The 18,066-nt window shown below is 41.2% G+C and overlaps 2 protein-coding genes across 4 annotated transcripts in view; one reads left to right on the top strand and one right to left on the bottom strand.

Moving 5' to 3' along the window:
• The window catches only part of LOC122811451 (ABC-type oligopeptide transporter ABCB9-like), a 184,903-nt gene extending 174,113 nt beyond the window's left edge, over positions 1 to 10,790 (bottom strand). Inside the window, exon 1 of one of the 3 annotated variants that reach the window (XM_044083301.1) lies at positions 10,507 to 10,790. The gene's annotated coding sequence lies outside the window, so the exon portion shown is untranslated. The remainder of the gene's footprint in view (positions 1 to 10,506) is intronic. The other 2 variants (XM_044083300.1, XM_044083302.1) reach the window with 2 other exon arrangements.
• Positions 10,791 to 10,887: 97 nt separating this feature from the next.
• The window catches only part of LOC122810568 (antigen peptide transporter 2-like), a 222,326-nt gene continuing 215,147 nt past the window's right edge, over positions 10,888 to 18,066 (top strand). Inside the window, exon 1 of the mRNA XM_044082148.1 lies at positions 10,888 to 10,967. The gene's annotated coding sequence lies outside the window, so the exon portion shown is untranslated. The remainder of the gene's footprint in view (positions 10,968 to 18,066) is intronic.

Below are 18,066 nucleotides of genomic sequence, written 5' to 3'. Positions count from 1 at the left end.
TCGGACATGGCACTTGCGATTCTGACCATATGGGTTCCATCTCAGAGCCAGTTTGCAACCCATCTTGTGATATAGGGGTTGATATTTAAGCTGGTAAGCTTATTTATGATGCCCGAGTGGGGTATTGTGTCAAAGGCTTTTGCAAGGTCCAGGTAGGCTGTGTGGACTACCTTGCCCTCATCTATGGCTTTGGTAACTGTTTCAAAGAAATCAACTAGGTTTAAGAGTCAAGATCTGCCCTTAACAAAGCCGAATTGGGTAGGGTCCAGTGTCTGGAGGCTCCCAATGTCTTTGTTTACGAGTTCCATGATAATATGCTCCATAGCTTTACAGACCAGACTAGTCAGGCTTATGGGGTGATAGTTTCCGGGGTCCGTTGTGGCACCACCTTTGTGGAGTGGGACCACTGTAGCTGTACGCCATTCTTTGGGTACATATCCTGTAGTAAGGCTAAGTTTGAACAGTGACAATGTGAGGGTTCAGTTCTTCTTGGAGCTCGTGTAAGACACAGCCTGGGACACCGTCCGGTCCCATAGATGCTGTGTTTTTTGCTTTGGAGAGGGCAGCTTTCACCTGTGCATCTGTGATGTCAGGGAGGTTACATTCAGTTGGGATAGGCATTTGCTCCTTTGGGGGGGGGGAGAAGTTTGCGCTGAATCTGTCTGCCAGGATGTTGGCTATGTCTGTAGGTTCGGTATATTTTGTACCGTTATGCAACAATTCAGAGCATATCTGGGAGTTTCCGCCCATGTTCCTGACATAACTAAAGAAGGCCTTGTGATTATCTTTATCGTCTAGGGCAATTTTTCTTTCGAAACTGGCCTTTGATGATTTTATGAGGGATCGAAGTTTCTTGCTAATATAGATCAGAGATGCCTTCCCTTTTTGGGATTTTGCTCTGTCATGTAGTAGCTTCCTCCTTCTGTTGTATAACTTATTTATGGCCGGGGTCCACCAGACTGGTCTCCTGTTTTTGGAGGAGTGAGTCTTGGTTTTATTTGGGATAGCACGATCCATGCATTCCTGTAGGTGTCATAGAATGCATTTGTAAAGGATTCTGCGGATTGGGCTGTATTATCCTCTGGCCCAGGGGCTTTGAAGGATTCCACCTCAGTCTTGAGAAGTACAAAGTTGGCTTTTGAGAAATTCTTTACAGTGATTTCCTTGGCTGGGGGTGGGGACGGGATATGGATGTCCAGGGAAATTTGTTTATGGTCTGTTTTTACCAATGAAGGGTTTAGCTCTGGTGTGGAATATACAGTCCCCATGTTGGTGATGACCAGGTCCAATATGTTGTTCCCTCTTGTGGGAATGGTGACCAGTTGTTCCATTGTGTTAGAGTTTATAAATTCAAGGAACCGTTGAGCGAGGGTGTTTGGGCTTGAGTAGTTTTCCCAGTCAATGTTTGGGTAGTTGAAGTCACCCAATAACATAGTGTTTGGAGAGACCTTCATATTCTCCAGTGTTCTCAGGAATGCCAAGTGGGGTTCCTGTAATAGGGAGGGTGTTCTGTAGCAGGCTACAAACTGAAAGACAGTTTTGCCCGCTGTTAGTTGCACATGGATGGTTTCCGATGCTTTGTGCAGTGCCACTAACCTGGAGGTGTAGGTATCTTTGATGAATATAGATACTCCCCCTCCTTTTGTGCTTCGGTCCGAGTTTTGGGGCCGAAACGCATGGTATGAGTTATAACCTGGTAGTGCTGGGGTGCTCTCAAGAGCCTTAATCCAGGCTACACAATTTCCATATTTAATACTTTTGGATACAATGTTCCAAATCTAAATATAAACCAGGCTTCTAAAATAGGCTATGCCCTCATTTTATCTCCGCCTGCAGGTAAACCAATACAACTGAGCACCGAAAACTGAAAATCATGAATCATTGGATCCCCTACAATTTACCGAAACACCACAACGCCGAAATACAAATCACCGACAACACAGATGACCGACAAGGTGAGAACCCGACGGACCTGGTAAGTGTGCGATAGAGTGAGGGATTTACCATTAGGGAGCGGACAGGTAAGTGTGCGATAGTGAGGGACTGTAGTTTTAGGGGTGGGTTAAGTGAGTTAGGGTTAGGGTGCAGGTAGGGTAAGTGTGCGGTTGTGTCGGACCTTAGGGTTAGGGTTTGGGTTAAGGTTAGTGCATGTATGGTTGTGTGTATTGTCGGTATTGTGTGTTGTCGGTCTTTTGGTGTCGGTGATTTGTGTTTCGGCGTTGTGGCGTTTCGGTAAATTGTAGGGGATCCGAATCATTATGATTTTCACTGTAGATTCATTCATTTTTAATATTAAAGATACAGTGAACAAGTTCAAAAGCATTAAATGGAAACCTGATTTTTATAGTGTTAAAGTGCAAGTAAAAGATCTTTATTCAAACATACCATATGATTTTGGTATTAAGCTAAGATCTGACATATTCCCTCTTTGCTTGTGTGCATTTTACAGGTCTACCCATATTATATCTCTTTCTGATCCTTCCTTCTCTTGCATGTATGTGGTGTTAGCCTTCTACTGCCTACACACAGAATGTCTACTACATCTGGAAATACTGCCCTGAACTGGCAAGTGTTCCATCCTCATAGCACAAGAATGCATAAAAATCTCTGTAGACCCCCATCCTAAATTTAATAACAAAGGAAACACTGCATAACAGGCACGATTGGACATATCTTTTATACTTGCAACTTCCACAGGCCTAGAAACCGAACCAGTCTTTCTGATGCCCCTCCCCCTTTTTTCTGTGGCCATAGTATGCTTCCACTATCCTAAATGAATGCAGTGTATGCCTTCTGTTGTCTATGCTCAGTGTACTTACTGCCTTAGTCTGTAAGTTCACAGAACTCAATTTTATGGCTTTGCCACTCATCACTAAACTTGTTCCCTAATCAACCAGCACAAGATATTGCATTTATCACACTCTGGACCCCCCCCCCCCACACACACACACGTAATACACTACTCCAATTTTACTTAGCACATTTACTGTTGATTACTGTTACATTTAGTAAGTTATTGGTGTTTGCTCACAATATGAAAAATAAGAAGTCTGCTAAATATGTAACTGAACTGTTATTTACTGCAACATTTTATGTAATTAAAAATCACGTATTTAATGGACAGAGCTAAATTCTGAAGCAAGGCAGACACAAAGAATGCCTGGATATGAGGCATGAGCTTGACTCTGCTCTGCAGTACTCTAATTTAGAGTTAACCTCCAAGCGCAAGAAATCCGGAGAAAGGCAAAAATAACTGGGCCGACAAATTACTTCTACATCAACACAATAAAAATATCAATAACCCGAAAATATGGGAACAAGTGTGTAATATCATATTAGCGTAATATTTTAAACCCAAATATATTATGAGTTATTTATACTCTGTAAGAAAACTTTGGGTAATCTCCCAGTGAAGTACCTCGTGGGCAGTACTGCGCAGCTTTGGGCGTGTCCAAATTGATTGGCACATTGTACGACCTTATTTCTACTTTAGCTCAGACCTAAAGATCTAGTCTAGTTATGTCATTTGTCTGTATGCCTGTGAGACAATACTCTCAAACGCGACCTAGACACACAAGCACAGTCCGCACTGTAATAAAAGATGTACAAACACAAGAGAGTGCTAAATTAAACACAAATAACGTGGTTAATAACTTTAAACTGACATGTAAAGAGCCACACTCATACTCTCAACTCTTTCCTCTAAAGGCATGTCAAAGCTACAAGCCATGAATGAAATAGCTTAAAAGCCAACGTTCGCTTGCTAGTAGAATATTTGCATTACTAAGTACTTGTCATGCTGGAATTTCCAAGGTAGCGACACAGAAAATAAATGTTTTGAAAAAATCATTTGAAAAAGTACAGTTTTGTACCTACCATAAATGTAGATGTTCGAGGATCTCCATTGCTGCAGTCCTGACATAAGGGTATTCCGCTGCCCACCATCGGCCCGAATACCAAAGGGCTAGAACCGGCGTCGGTCATCGGCGCTCGAGACTGACATCAGTACGTGTCAGTACAAATGCGCATGACCGACGCCATAACCTCAGTCTTTCTTGCCTCAGACATCAGAATGCAAAAAACACCACCCAAACCTCAACCTAAAAAGAAAAAGGGGGAAGGAGGGAGGGAAAATTGGACTGCAGCAATGGAGATCCTCGAACATCTACATTTATGGTAGGTACAAAACTGTACTATGTTCTTCGTCTCCCATTGCTGCAGTCCTGACATAAAGGTAGAATCCCAGAGCAACGGAAAAAAGGGAGGCTGGTCAACTAAATAGCAGTAGGAGCTGCTGACATGCCCTGTAAGATTGCAGTGGCAAACCCAGCCCTAGACCTAGAATAAAGAGGTAAATGATAATGCTTTGTAAAGGTATGTACAGAACTCCAAGTAGCTGCTTCTAGAATGTCTTTAGTAGCTACCCCTCTCAAAAAAGCAGTAGAAGTGGCCGTAGCCCTAGTAGAATGAGACCTGATCCCAGCTGGAACATCCTTACCATGATGAGAGTAACAAAGCAATACAATGGCTAATCCACTTGGAAATAGTTTGTTTCGAGACAGCTTTCCCTCGTGAAGTCAAAGCAAAAGAAACAAATAATTGTTGAGAACTCCTGGACTCATTGGTTCTGCTCAAATAATACCTCAACTGCCTATGTACATCCAAAGAATGCAAAACTTTTTCCCCGTCATTTTGGGGGTTAGCATAAAAAGTAGGCAAATGTATAGACTGGTTCAATGCCACATTAGAAATCACTTTAGGCAGAAAAGTAGGATTAGTACGTAAGGAAACCCTGTCATTGTGAAAAATCAGAAAAGGTTCCACTGCCATGAGGGCCTGTAATTCAGATACCCTTCTAGCAGAAGTAATAGCCAACAAAAAAGCAGTCTTCCAAGACAAGAACTGCAAGTCAGCTGTAGCTGCAGGTTCAAAAGGAGGCAGAGTCAGCTTTTCCAAAACAAAATTAAGATCCCAGGTAGGAGTAGGAGCTTTCCGTGGGGGTCTGATATTCTTTGCCCCTCTAAGAAACTGTTTAACCAATGGATGTGAAAATAAAGGAGGGTCACAATCATAGTGAGCAGAAATAGCTGCAGCATGCACTTTCACAGAAGAGAAGGACAAACCCTTGTCCAATAAAACAGTCAAATATTGCAATGTACAACTCAAATTAGGCAATTCGACATCAAAGCCTTTAGCTGAACTCCAAAGAAAAAATCTCTTCCATTTACCAGCATAAACTTTTCGAGTACTAGGACACCTGGCTTCCAAAATAACATCCAAAACTTGTTGAGGGAGCTGAAAGTCCTCCTTCCCTAAAACAGAATGCGCCAGGCTGTCAGGCGCAGGGAGTGCACCCTGACATTGAGAAAATGATTGTTCTCCTGAGACAATAAATGAGGAATCTGTGGCAATGGCCAAGGTGGTACCTGAATCAAGCTCCTCAACAGAGGGTACCAATGCTGACGAGGCCAATCCGGTGCTATAAGGATCATGCAAGGCTTGTCCCTCCTGACTTTCAACAGCACCTGTGGAAGAAGAGGCAAAGGAGGAAAAGCATACACGTGAAGGTTGCTCCAACTGAAGGATAGTGCATCTATTTTCCAGGCTTTCGGATGAAATAGCCTTGTGCAAAACAGTGGCAGTTGGAAATTCAGAGGAGAAGCAAACAGATCTATGTCCGGAGTTCCCCAAGCCATTGTCAACTGAAGAAATACCTGAGGGTCCAATTTCCATTCGTGAGGATCCACAATCTGTCTGCACAGAACATCTGCTAAAGAATTTTGTGCTCCTGGCAGAAACTGTGCTCGAAGAGTGATGTGCAGATTCAAAGCAGTTTCCCACAACAGCATTGCTTGTCTGCAAAGAGGGTAAGAATGAGTTCCCCCTTGCTTGTTGATGTACCACATGACCGTTGTGTTGTCTGTTCGAATCAACACCAGTCCCGGTTGAAGTAGGCTTTTGAATCCCTCCAAGGCAAATTGAACTGCCAGCATCTCTTTCATGTTGATATGCAAGTGAAGTAGCTCTGGGGCCCAAAGGTCTTGAATCCATTTTCCTCTGAAATGAGCTCCCCAGGCTGACTCCGAGGCATCTGTTGTTAATATCTGACTTGCCTCTGGTTGGGTCACAGAGAGCCCCTTGTTTAGGTGACATTCCTGAGCCCACCACAGAAATTCCCTCTGAATGCAAGGTAGGATCCGAATGACAGTGTCCAAATCGTGGCAGTGTTGAGTCCAAACGTTCTTGAGATACCATTGTAGCTTCCTCATATGCAGTTTGGCATTGGGAAGTACTAGAATGCAAGATGCCATGAACCCCAAGGCTTGAAGGACTGTCCTTGCAGTCAGCCTGGACAGTACTGATAGCTGCTGGAAGTATAGGTGAAGATTCCTTTGTTTGTCCGGGGTAAGAAATGCCATCTGAGCAACCATATTCAGTTTCACACCCAGAAAACACATCTCTTGTGAGGGTACTAGACTGGACTTTATTTCGTTCACAGAATACCCTAGGCATCTGAAAACTGTCATTACATACTGCAGATGTTGAAGAAGTTCGTGCTTGCCTTGAGCCAGAATCAAACAGTCGTCCAGATAAGGATAAATTTGAATTCCTGCTAGCCTGAGAAAAGCTATTACTGGAGCCAGGACTTTCGTGAATACCCTGGGCGCAGTAGACAAGCCAAAGGGCAATGCAGAGAACTGATAATGCAAATTCCCATTCCGAAACCTCAGGAATTTCCTGCAACTGGGCCTGATAGGAATGTGAAGATAGGCCTCTTTGAGATCCAGAGTCACCATCCAGTGATCTTTGCCCAGCATAGGTAACAGCTGTTGCAGTGTTAACATCTTGAATTTTAATGTCCCGAAAGGTATTTAGAATGGACAAGTCCAGAATTGGTCTCCAAGTATTTCCTTTCTTTGGCACTAAGAAAAGACTGGAATAAAACCCTGTGCCTCTTTCTGCAGAAGGTACTTCCTGTATTGCTTCCAACTGAAGCAGAGAAGAAATTTGAGTCTGCGCTTCCAGTTTTTGCTGACGAGGCACATCCGGCATACCTTTGAAAGGAGGGAATGTGTGAAAATAAAATTTGTAGCCTCAATTTATTATGTCCAATACCCATTTGTCTTGGGTAACCAAATGCCAATTTCTTTTGAAAAATCTCAGTTTTCCTCCCAGAGGGGCTGCCAGCAAGGCAGAGTCCGGCAGCTGAAGACACGGGTCATTGGGTCTGTTTCCAAAAGGACTGACCCCTGCCCTCCCCAGCAGAAGGGGTAGAAGAACCCAAAGACCTAGAAGTAACAGGGCCCTGAAAGGAAGCCCTACCCCTACCCCGCCTCGACCTGCCCCTAGACTGATAATCCGAAGAGGGGAAAGACCAACCCTTAGCAGGCCAATTCCTGCTGAACTTAGGGGGCTGAACTTGTAAAAAATCCTTAACTGTCTGCATAGACTTAGCTTTCTCCTCCATCCTTTTCAAAACTGACTCTACTGGAGGACCAAAAAGAACATCAGATTGTAGAGGAGCATCCATAATTCGAGCCTTAACATGCTCTGACAAGGTCTGATCTTTAAGCCAAGCATGCCTACGAATGACTGAACTAGTAGCAGCCACCCTGGAAGAAGCCTGTAAAGCATCAAAACCACACTGCAAAGAATGCTTACCAACTTGGTCTGAAGCATGCACTAAATCCTGAAGCTCCTTACATTCAATACCTTCAGCTAAAGCATCTACTTTACATTTCAATTGGCCCAGCAAATAATTCTGATACTGAAGCATATGAAACTGACAATTTAAAGCTCTCATAGCCAAAGTAGAAGAGGTATACAGTTTTTTACCCCACCTATCCAGGGCCCTAACATCCTTGTCCAGAGGCACTGGATTCTTAACCACAGAAGCCCTAACCCCTTTGGGGCCTTGAGTAACAGTTTCTGGATCAACCCTAGGACTCTTATATAAGTACTTATGAGCTTCCGGAACACGGTAGTATCTGTCTGGTTTAACCGGGGCAGGAGGCAGAGAATCTGGGTTAAGGGCAGCCTCAGAAAACACATCCTGAACAACATCCAGTACAGGGGGAATAGCCAAGGGCCTATGCTGAGGCAAAAACAAGAATTCTCTCAGTCTTTTACGGGAATCAGAATAATCCTGGCCCTCCCATTTGAAATGTTCCCTCATGGAATGCAAAGTCTCAGAGAAAGAAAAATCTTCTGGAGGGGACGAGAGGAGTAGAGTCCTCAGCCTCCGAATCAGAATGGGGGGGAAATCCTGAAGTTCTTCTACAGAGGAATCTGACTCATTGGAAGACTGAACCAAACCCTCCAACTCTGGCTCTACCCTGGGCCTCTTCGCAGGGGGGGGCATAGAACCCCTAATTAAAGTAATCAAATCTTCAGCCATTTTTAACATGTGCTTCCTAGGAGCTGGACCCTGGGGACACGCACCAACAGGGGCAGACTTAGACTTAGAATGGGCTTTGCTATGAGAAGGAGGAGGCCTAACTACACTATGAGGGGAGGGAACCACTGACATCAGAGAAGCACCCTCAGCCTGGCCTAACACAGGAGAAGCCACTTCCTGCAGTAACAAAGGCTCCCCTTGAGACTCAGGTAAACCTTCAGAAGGAGCCGCTGAAGTAGCCAGTAGTACTACAGAACCGGCATCCGGAGTGGCCGCCTCATCCTGTTTGGACCGCAAAGACTTTTCTTTGCGTTTCTTAGAAGAACCAGTCGTCGGAGAATCCGACGGCATGTTATAATTACAACGTTTACCAAACACTAGCCTAGCACAGTCTAACCGACGTTTAACAGTACGTTTGTTAAAAGTAGCACAAAAGCGACACCCAACAACGTCGTGCTCAGGCCCTAAACAAGGAATGCAGAGTGAATGGTAATCCCTATGAGGAATCTGTTTCCCACAAGAAATACAGTTATTAACTTTTTCTGACATCCGTCAATACTGAGGCAAGAAAAAGACAAAAATGTCCCCAAAGGGGTACTTAGCCCAACTTGGTCTCCGGTCTGAAACTCGAAAACCGACAATTCCAGGAAGCCGAACGGCACTTGCAAATGCTGCTTCTGCTTAGGGACCATGCGGCAAGAAAGACTGAGGTTATGGCGTCGGTCATGCGCATTTGTACTGACACGTACTGATGTCAGTCTCGAGCGCCGATGACCGACGCCGGTTCTAGCCCTTTGGTATTCGGGCCGATGGTGGGCAGCGGAATACCCTTATGTCAGGACTGCAGCAATGGGAGACGAAGAACATCAGGTTTCAAACGTTCCCTGTGGGTCATCAAATTACTTACGATGTTCAGTGCTGAAAAGTTGTCTCGGTTCTAGAGACACAGTAACTTAACTGTAGTTAAAATTCAGAACATAAGATGCCTTCGAGATAAATAAAAAGTAAGGTTATATCTGCCTCTTTCTGTCCTCTAGAACTTATGCGTCTGCTGCTCGTTTTCTTTAGGCTGGCATTTCGTTTATGCGCTGTTTATCTAAGACACCACATCTTCTGATTATATAAAGTTTGATATTAGCATGGGTCCCCGTTTGTACCCTTTGTTTTAATGCCTTAGAAGCAATACTTACGCAGCCATTTAATACCCTGCTTTAGTTAAGGTTCTCGGGGACCTGGGCTTCATCCTGGACAATTTGCGGCCTTTATTACTCACATAATTTCATGTATCGCATCCTCTGAGAAATAAAACTCATGGCAAAGGGTCTAAAACCGGAGCGCTTTCTTATTTTTCCAACTGTATATTTTAAAGACACATAACTGAACAAATGCTGTTGAAATGTGACAGCAGACAGCTGTCAGGGTTACTAGGAGGTGGGCTTTGCTGCTGTGTTTTTCAACAATTACATGACATTGTGAGTCTAGGAGGCGTGTCCGGGGCGGGCTTTGCTACTGCGCATCCTGCGAGGTACTTCACTGGGAGATTACCGAACTTTGTAACAACAATTTGTGTAATACTTGAACTAATCTCAATTATTTTTATATCTTTTTGTATGAACTTGTGTTGCAGGTGGAAGCATTCATGTAAATATTGTATATATGTTATGGTGTTACATTAGGTGGTTTTTATTTTCAATCTTGTATTTGTTTGGAATTTGTATTGAAAATGATAAAACGATAAAGATTTATTATTGAAAAAAATAACTGGGGGTGGAGGAAGACGATGACAAAGGATTGCGGATTTTAAATATTGCTCTTGTAAACAAAGAACATTGGGAATAACAGGTTTTGCGTTAGTGTGCATTTTTCGAAGGATATGAAATCTGAACCTCATTATTTAATGACTTCAATAGTTTGTTTAAAAACATAAGTAGTATGGGAAACAGACTAAAAAACTAATGGAAAAACTGAGTGATATGGCTGCAATAAAGTTCAATATCAAAATTCAAAGAAATTGAAGTCATTCCTACAACAATAATAATAGGTGCAGCTGAGGCGCTGATGTACATTCTCTAGCCAAAGGAAAATTAAGCCAAACACCCATCACTTACTCAACATCAGCGCTGCAGCTGTCACCCGGCAACTACAACCTTTGCTTTCTCACCCTTTTCGTAGCAATGGAAAACGAAATAATTCACTTCACCTTCTTTTAAACATCCGTCACCAAGACTAATTACGCTTGTGCAAAAAAATTATATACTATTCTCCACAGCGCATGAATTGAGTGCTGCTGATTAAGAGGAATTAGAGGATCAAAGCGCGCTCCACAATAAATAGATGGCAGAGGAATACAGTGAAAGTGAAACTTAACAGGAAAAGAAAGAAATAATTTAACAAATACTCTAAACTAGGGCACTCAGAGAATGGCGCCCTCGTGTGTCTGGCAATTGGATTGCATCTTATGTTTTGCACAATATTTCAGATTTTCACCACCCCCACCTCCTCTCCCGGTTGAACGAAAGCTGTGTCATCCTGCTTCTAGATCTGCGGGGTCAAATGCGCCAGGGTTAAGGTACCTAAAATGGCAATTGTTCACATAGTAGGCTATGAATCGATGACGCTTAAATCTGAGCAATTACTTTGTTGTAGATGTTGTCAGGGTAGAAACATGGCGAAAACTATGTGCAAACAGTGACTGTATTTTGATGAGTCCACCTTCCTTTCCTCCAGTTTGATCTGCTATACGTAAAAGTTATATGCACTAGCTAACATGCTATTGTGTATGACTTAGGAAAAGAGGGAAGCAGGAATAGGAAGGTCACTTGTTTATCTCTTAAGTCTGACCCAAATAATTCTTAAACGTTTGTTAGCAGTTCGGTTAGCGGAAATTACGTGAAAGAGTGAATTGACTACTACCTTGACTTACGCAAGAAAAGGGCTGCCAAACTGCTTGCATAAAGAGTCGGCGCTGGGTAACCGTTCTTATTGACATACTATACCAAGACAGAACCGGAAGTGTTAGAAGTTTATTGTGCAGATCTCTCAACTGTACAGATATTTGCCTCGTATTTGTGTTCCGTTTTTCATAAAATTGGTTTTCTGATATCGCTGGCAAAGCATTACAGATTTAAATCAGAAAATAATGACAGACAGAAATCCTTCAGGAAATTCATATTAATGCAAAACCTGTTACTCATCAACTTTCTAAGTTTGTAAAAGCAATATTTAAAAACTGTCCCTAATTTTTGGGCATTTGCCCCCCCACCCCCACACCTTTATTTATGGTTTTGTTCAGATTTTTTTTCTCTTAAGAGGTTGAGAAATATGTTAATGGGTAGCAGCGCACTTGCCACTTGGTGCTAAAATGCTGTGGGTTCTATTCCTATATCAGATTGTTGAATTACTTTTCTAATACACTGCAGAGTAGCATAAGGGGACTGCTGCACTCCTGAGTGTGTCGTCTTTCAGATGAGACGTTAAACCGAGGCCCCATCTGCCTGAGTTGGGGGTAGCTCAGGCCATGGCTCACAACCTTCTATCTCCAAAATGTGGAACACTTATTAACAACTTAAACAAGGAAGGTGATAAGATGGTTAAATATGGTGGTTTTGCTTATAAAAACTATCTTTTAATGAATTAGTATGTTTCATTTCTATACTATAGTGGATATCAGTTAAAAACTTTCCTAACACTGAATGTGTGACTGACCCTTTAAATGTGGAACTGTGACAAACACTAGTCCTCAAACGAGATACATTCACTGTAATGAGGTACACTTGAGAGGTATGGCTTCAGGCAGATGCGAAAGGTACCATAGCACCTATCAGAAAAGGGGAAGCACCCAGTGCCCTGATCAAATTTCCTCTATTTGATATGAATACAATCTCAGGTCTCCACTGAAAAGAGGATTTTGGCCTAATGGGACTAACTCGGGCAACAAAGTGTAATTAAATTAAATGGTGGTGGTGTTGATATATTACTTACGAAGAGCTACAGCGTCAAATTGCAATTGTTTACTTGCTATTCCAGCTTAAATGTTTCACATTTATGGTAACAGCACGAATAAGCACAGGCACTGGCTGAATAAATTAGAAATCCACTTTAATCAATAAAATACAATGGTTTAGCGCTTTCATCTACACACTGATAGACTTCTTCAGAACAATTTCACATATGTTTGCACTAGTTTAAATAAATCCAAGCATCCAATCCGTTTCCTTCATGAATTAACAATCAATTAAAGAAATAATCATTTAAAGTGCACCGTGCTTTTACTGACAAGTAAATGCAATTTCAAGTCATACTAAATAATATATTATACCATGACCCCCCCCCCCAAAACGTGCACACTGATTGGCCAGCGTGCCCGTTGTAAATCGAGTTATACTAATGGAAAAGGTCCGTCGCCGGACTTTTTCCATTAGTATAACTTCGTTTAACAGCTGTTCGCTATGTTAAATGGGTTTAACATGGCGAGACAGCTTTAAAATAAGCAATGGAGATCTCCGTTGCTTATTTAAGCTGTCTCGCTATGTTAAACCCATTTAACATAGCGAGACAGCGTTCACGAGAAAGCAAGATCTCCGTTGCTTTTTATCTCGCTATGTTAAATGAGTTTAACATAGCGAGACAGTTAAAATAAGCAACGGACATCTCCGTTGCTTATTTTAAACTGTCTCGCTATGTTAAACTCATTTAACATAGCGAGACATAAAAGCAACGGAGATCTTGCTTTCTCCGCTTGCACAACTCTGATGTACTGCGCGGGCGCAGTACATCAGAACTGCCGCGGATGCTGGACATCTGCGGAAGGGCAGTAAACAGGCATTATACTATGCCATTATTTAAGAAAAGTAACAGTTTCTTTTCTTAAATAATGTCATGGTATAATAGCAATAACCCACTTCTGGGTGTGGGTAATGCTAAATTTACCCACGGTTGGCTTTGTTTGGTCCCTCGGGCTTCGCCCTCGGGACCAAACCACGCCAACCGTGGGTAAATTTAGCATTACCCACACCCAGGCGTGGGTTATTGCTATAATATATAAACAATACTAATTAAAATATATGTACTTGCTTAGATATAATTCATATACGAACCATACACAATCAAATTATTTAAAATAATACATTAAAAGTTCAATGACTGATAATTTATACAGATATTATATACTCCATGAATGTTTATCGTAATAATATAAAATTTCATAATATATTAAAAATGTATCTTTAATCCAGTTTTAGTGTATATGGTGGTCCAGAATAGGTTTAATGGAAATATTTTCATTTAAACCGGGATGTATGGAGGCATTCAATTTTATCTGCCACTTTACTTCTCTTTCACCTAGTTGCGATAAATTTCTTTTTGGTATACTGGAGACCATACATTCTAATCCGAGGGGAGGCAGCATAAAGAAAAAATTAGGTGAAAGAGAAGTAAAGTGGCAGATAAAATTGAATGCCTCCATACATCCCAGTTTAAATGAAAATATTTCCATTAAACCTATTCAGGACCACCATATACACTAAAACTGGATTAAAGATATATTTTTAATATATTATGAAATTTTATATTATTACGATAAACATTCATGGAGTATATCATATCTGTATAAATTATCAGTCATTGAACTTTTAATGTATTATTTTAAATAATTTGATTGTGTATGGTTCGTATATGAATTATATCTAAGCAAGTACATATATTTTAATTAGTATTGTTTATATATTATATTATTTAGTATGACTTGAAATTGCATTTACTCGTCAGTAAAAGCACGGTGCACTTTAAATGATTATTTCTTTAATTGATTGTTAATTCATGAAGGAAACGGATTGGATGCTTGGATTTATTTAAACTAGTGCAAACATATGTGGAATTGTTCTGAAGAAGTCTATCAGTGTGTAGATGAAAGCGCTAAACCATTGTATTTTATTGATTAAAGTGGATTTCTAATTTATTCAGCCAGTGCCTGTGCTTATTCGTGCTGTTACCAAGAACAGTTGTGGTTGCACACCTATATTTTTCTACAGTAGTCGGCTGTTCTGGGTATTGTTTTACTTCATGTTTCACATTTATGTTATGTATAGAGTTTGCCAAGCTTAAAATACGTATTTTTGATTTAGTTGAGTATATGATTCTCAAAGGAAAGTTTGTCATCAATTGTGATGACAAGTAGTTTGGCTGTTTTTACAAGTTCAATTTCTGTATTGTTAGAGGTTTGGTTGTGGAGTAAAAGTTTTTATTTTTTTGGGATTAAGTAACAGTTGAACTTCGTTAATGCAGGATTCGATGGAAGTAAATGCATTTTGTGTTAACTTTAGGAGATCTGAGATGTTGTTAGAGGATGTAATTATTGTTGAATCATCCGCGTATTGAATGAGTGTACTTTGCAGGGATGCTTTATGGAAATTATTAATAAATATTACTATTTATTAAGTATTATAAAGTATAAATATTATAAATACTGCCCACTAGGTGGCACCCTTCTCCCATCCATCTATCACTCCCTCTCTCCCTGTTTTACCTTTTTAAACTCACTTACTTATTAGGTTCTTGCCCTAATCTTCTTCATACTCACCTTGTGTCTTTTTCAGCATTTACCCTCTGGCTCTCATTTTCCTCAGACTCCTCCACTATCTCAGACCTTACCACTCATGTCCTACCTTTCTAATTTGTAGCTACCTGCATTACTGATAGTGTTCTCTCTAACTTCTCTTCCTTTTGTCTCTACCCGCTCCGTTCGCCCTACGGGCTCACTCCGCTCCCCTACCCCCAATTCCCACCCACCCCCAGGGGTCCTGCACTTATACCTACCTAACCCCACACCCCTTCACCATTTCCACCTATCACAACAACACTACCTTAACCAATCTTCTCTTTTCCCTCCATTTTCTTCTACCACTTACTTTCTCACCCACCACACCCTTTGCCTTACATTACCACACCCCTTTACCTTTGTACCTTCAGCTAAAACTTTATATCCATCTTTGCAATGTACAAACTCCCAACCCTAGTCCTCCAACATAACTTACTTATGCTCTCACTTCTTCCACCTTTAATACTAGCACACCTGATAACCTCCTATGAACATCCACTACTATCACACTTTCCCTTCTCTACTCAACAATCTACCACTTCAGTTATTGCCTCTCATGCTCACCACATCAACATTACTTCCACACCTAGCTATCTTTTACCCAAATACCATAGGACAACTCACATTCGATATGACTTCCCCAATCCTAGAAGACATCCACCTCTGCAAAGTAAATACACTAACACTAGATATCTAACACTACTCCTCCCCCTAAAGGATGGAGATATTCACCCAAACCCAGGTCCAAATACCTCCTCTACCACTCTACTCTTCAAATCAAACCCCACTGCCAACCTCCTACTTAAAAAAAAAAAAAACAACTCACTCCTAATAGCTCACCTCAACATACGCAGCGTTAACAACAAAATAACACAACTCCATGCTCTCTTGGAACTCTATTCCTTTGATATTATATGTCTAACAGAAACCTGGCTAAAACCTTCAACCAAAGACAACAAAGTCATCCCGCCTGGCTACAATATCTTACAATTTGACCGGGTAGCTAAAAAAGATGGTGGAGTAGCTGTCTTATTCAGATCTGTCTTTCAAATAACCACTTTCTACCAGAAACCACCTCAGGACTCTAATGCTGAGATTCTGATTATCAAACATCAGCTAAACTCAGTCAAATCTATCTATATTATCTGCATCTATGTCCCTCCAGGAAATAACATTTCTACCATTGAAAACATCCTCTGTTGGCTATCTCTAAATTTACCCCAAGAAACCATTACCCTAGGTGATTTTAACATTGATTGGCAATCTTGCAGCAACAAACACCCTACTACCCATATTAATCTCTATGGGTTTTCACAAACGATTACCTGCCCCACTAGAATAAACAAAACAAATAAAAAAGAAAGCACCTTGGATTGGATACTCGTCAATAATCAACCCCACACTTATGAAGCAGGAACCCTCCCTGATGATGTAAGTGATCACTTACTAACCTATATTATCAGGCTCAAAGCCAATCCACCCACTCAAAATATTACTAGAACAATTAGAACCAAGAAAAACTTCAACTTGGATCTATTTCAAAGTGAAATAAAAGCATGCAATTGGTCCCCCTTAAAACACCTTTCTCTTGATGAAGCTGTAGATTACTTTAATGCTAAATTCCTAGCCATACTCAACCACCATGCCCCCACTCGGTCTATTAGGATAAGAACAAAATCTGCTCCTTGGCTCGCTCAAGAAACTAAGCAAAAAATCCATCTCAGAAATAAAATCTGGAACAAATCTCGCTTAACTAAAAACCCTGCTGATCACCAACACTTCAAACAACTGAGAAATGAGACTAAAAAAGCAATATTGACCGATAAAAAAACTATTACCTACAAGCTCAGCAAACTCACCAGAAAAACCCACAAAAGTTCTGGGCAAACATTAATCAGTTACTTCAGCCCGGTCAATCTATCACATCCAACCCACAAGGCACAGACAAAAAGAACCCCAAGCAAATTGCTAATGACTTTAATTCCTTTTTCACCGAAACAATTCAAACTCTTGCCAGTCACCTCTCTAGTCAAAACGCAACTATATCTAATTCTAACTCAAACCCACCACCCCCATTTCTTTTCCAACCCGTCCCAATAGCTTATATTCTCTCCCTCATCCAAAAACTCAAACCATGTACTCCCTCTGCTGACTTACTACCCGCAGAAAACTTACAACTAGCAGCCAAATCCATAGCCTACTCTATCTCCATACTAATCAATAGAACCATCACTGAGGGATACGTCCCTAAACTTTGGAAAGTCTCTCATTATTCCCCTTCATAAGGGAGGAAATTCTACTGAACTCTCCAACTATCACCCCGTAGCCCTACTCTCCCCCTTATCTAAGATTATGGAAAGGTGTATCCACAAGCAACTGCTTGACCACCTTCTCCAAAATAACTTGCTTTCTAATACCCAACATGGTTTCAGACCTTGCCACAGTACCACCACTGCCCTCCTTTCCTTTACAGACACCATCAACAACAAACGTAACCTTAACACCCTTTCCTCTGCACTTTTCTTAGACCTGTCCAAGGCTTTTGACATGGCCAACCACCAAATACTCATACAAATTCTTCAATTTCTCTCACTTGACATTCTACCTATTAAATGGTTCAAGTCCTACTTATCTAACAGACATCAAGCTGTACTCTGGAACTCCACTCTATCTACCCATCTACTAGTTAACATCGGTGTCCCTCAAGGGTCCATACTGGGTCCTCTCCTGTTTTCTTTATTCATAAATGACCTCCACCAAGCAGTTCCCCTAGCTACATGCATACAATATGCAGACGATTCCACACGTATTTGCTCAGCCACAACTGTATCAGAACTTCACTCTCTGACACAACACATATTTAACTCTGTTGAACAGTGGTTTACACAACGATGTCTCCTACTTAACCCAATTCCTCCTATTCACACCTACCAATAAATCCCTCCAAATAGACTTTACAATATTATCTAAAAATGGCACACCTATATCCCAAGATCTTACTACCAAACTGCTAGGCATCACAATCGACAACAACCTTAACTTCAACACCTTGAAAACTATTAATAAAAAAATA

Source organism: Protopterus annectens, chromosome 9.part0, assembly GCF_019279795.1.
Source record: "Protopterus annectens isolate FY-2018-M chromosome 9.part0, PAN1.0, whole genome shotgun sequence".
NCBI lineage: Eukaryota > Metazoa > Chordata > Ceratodontiformes > Protopteridae > Protopterus > Protopterus annectens.
Note: the sequence above shows the minus strand (reverse complement) of the source record. Positions and strands in the feature narration are given on the sequence as shown.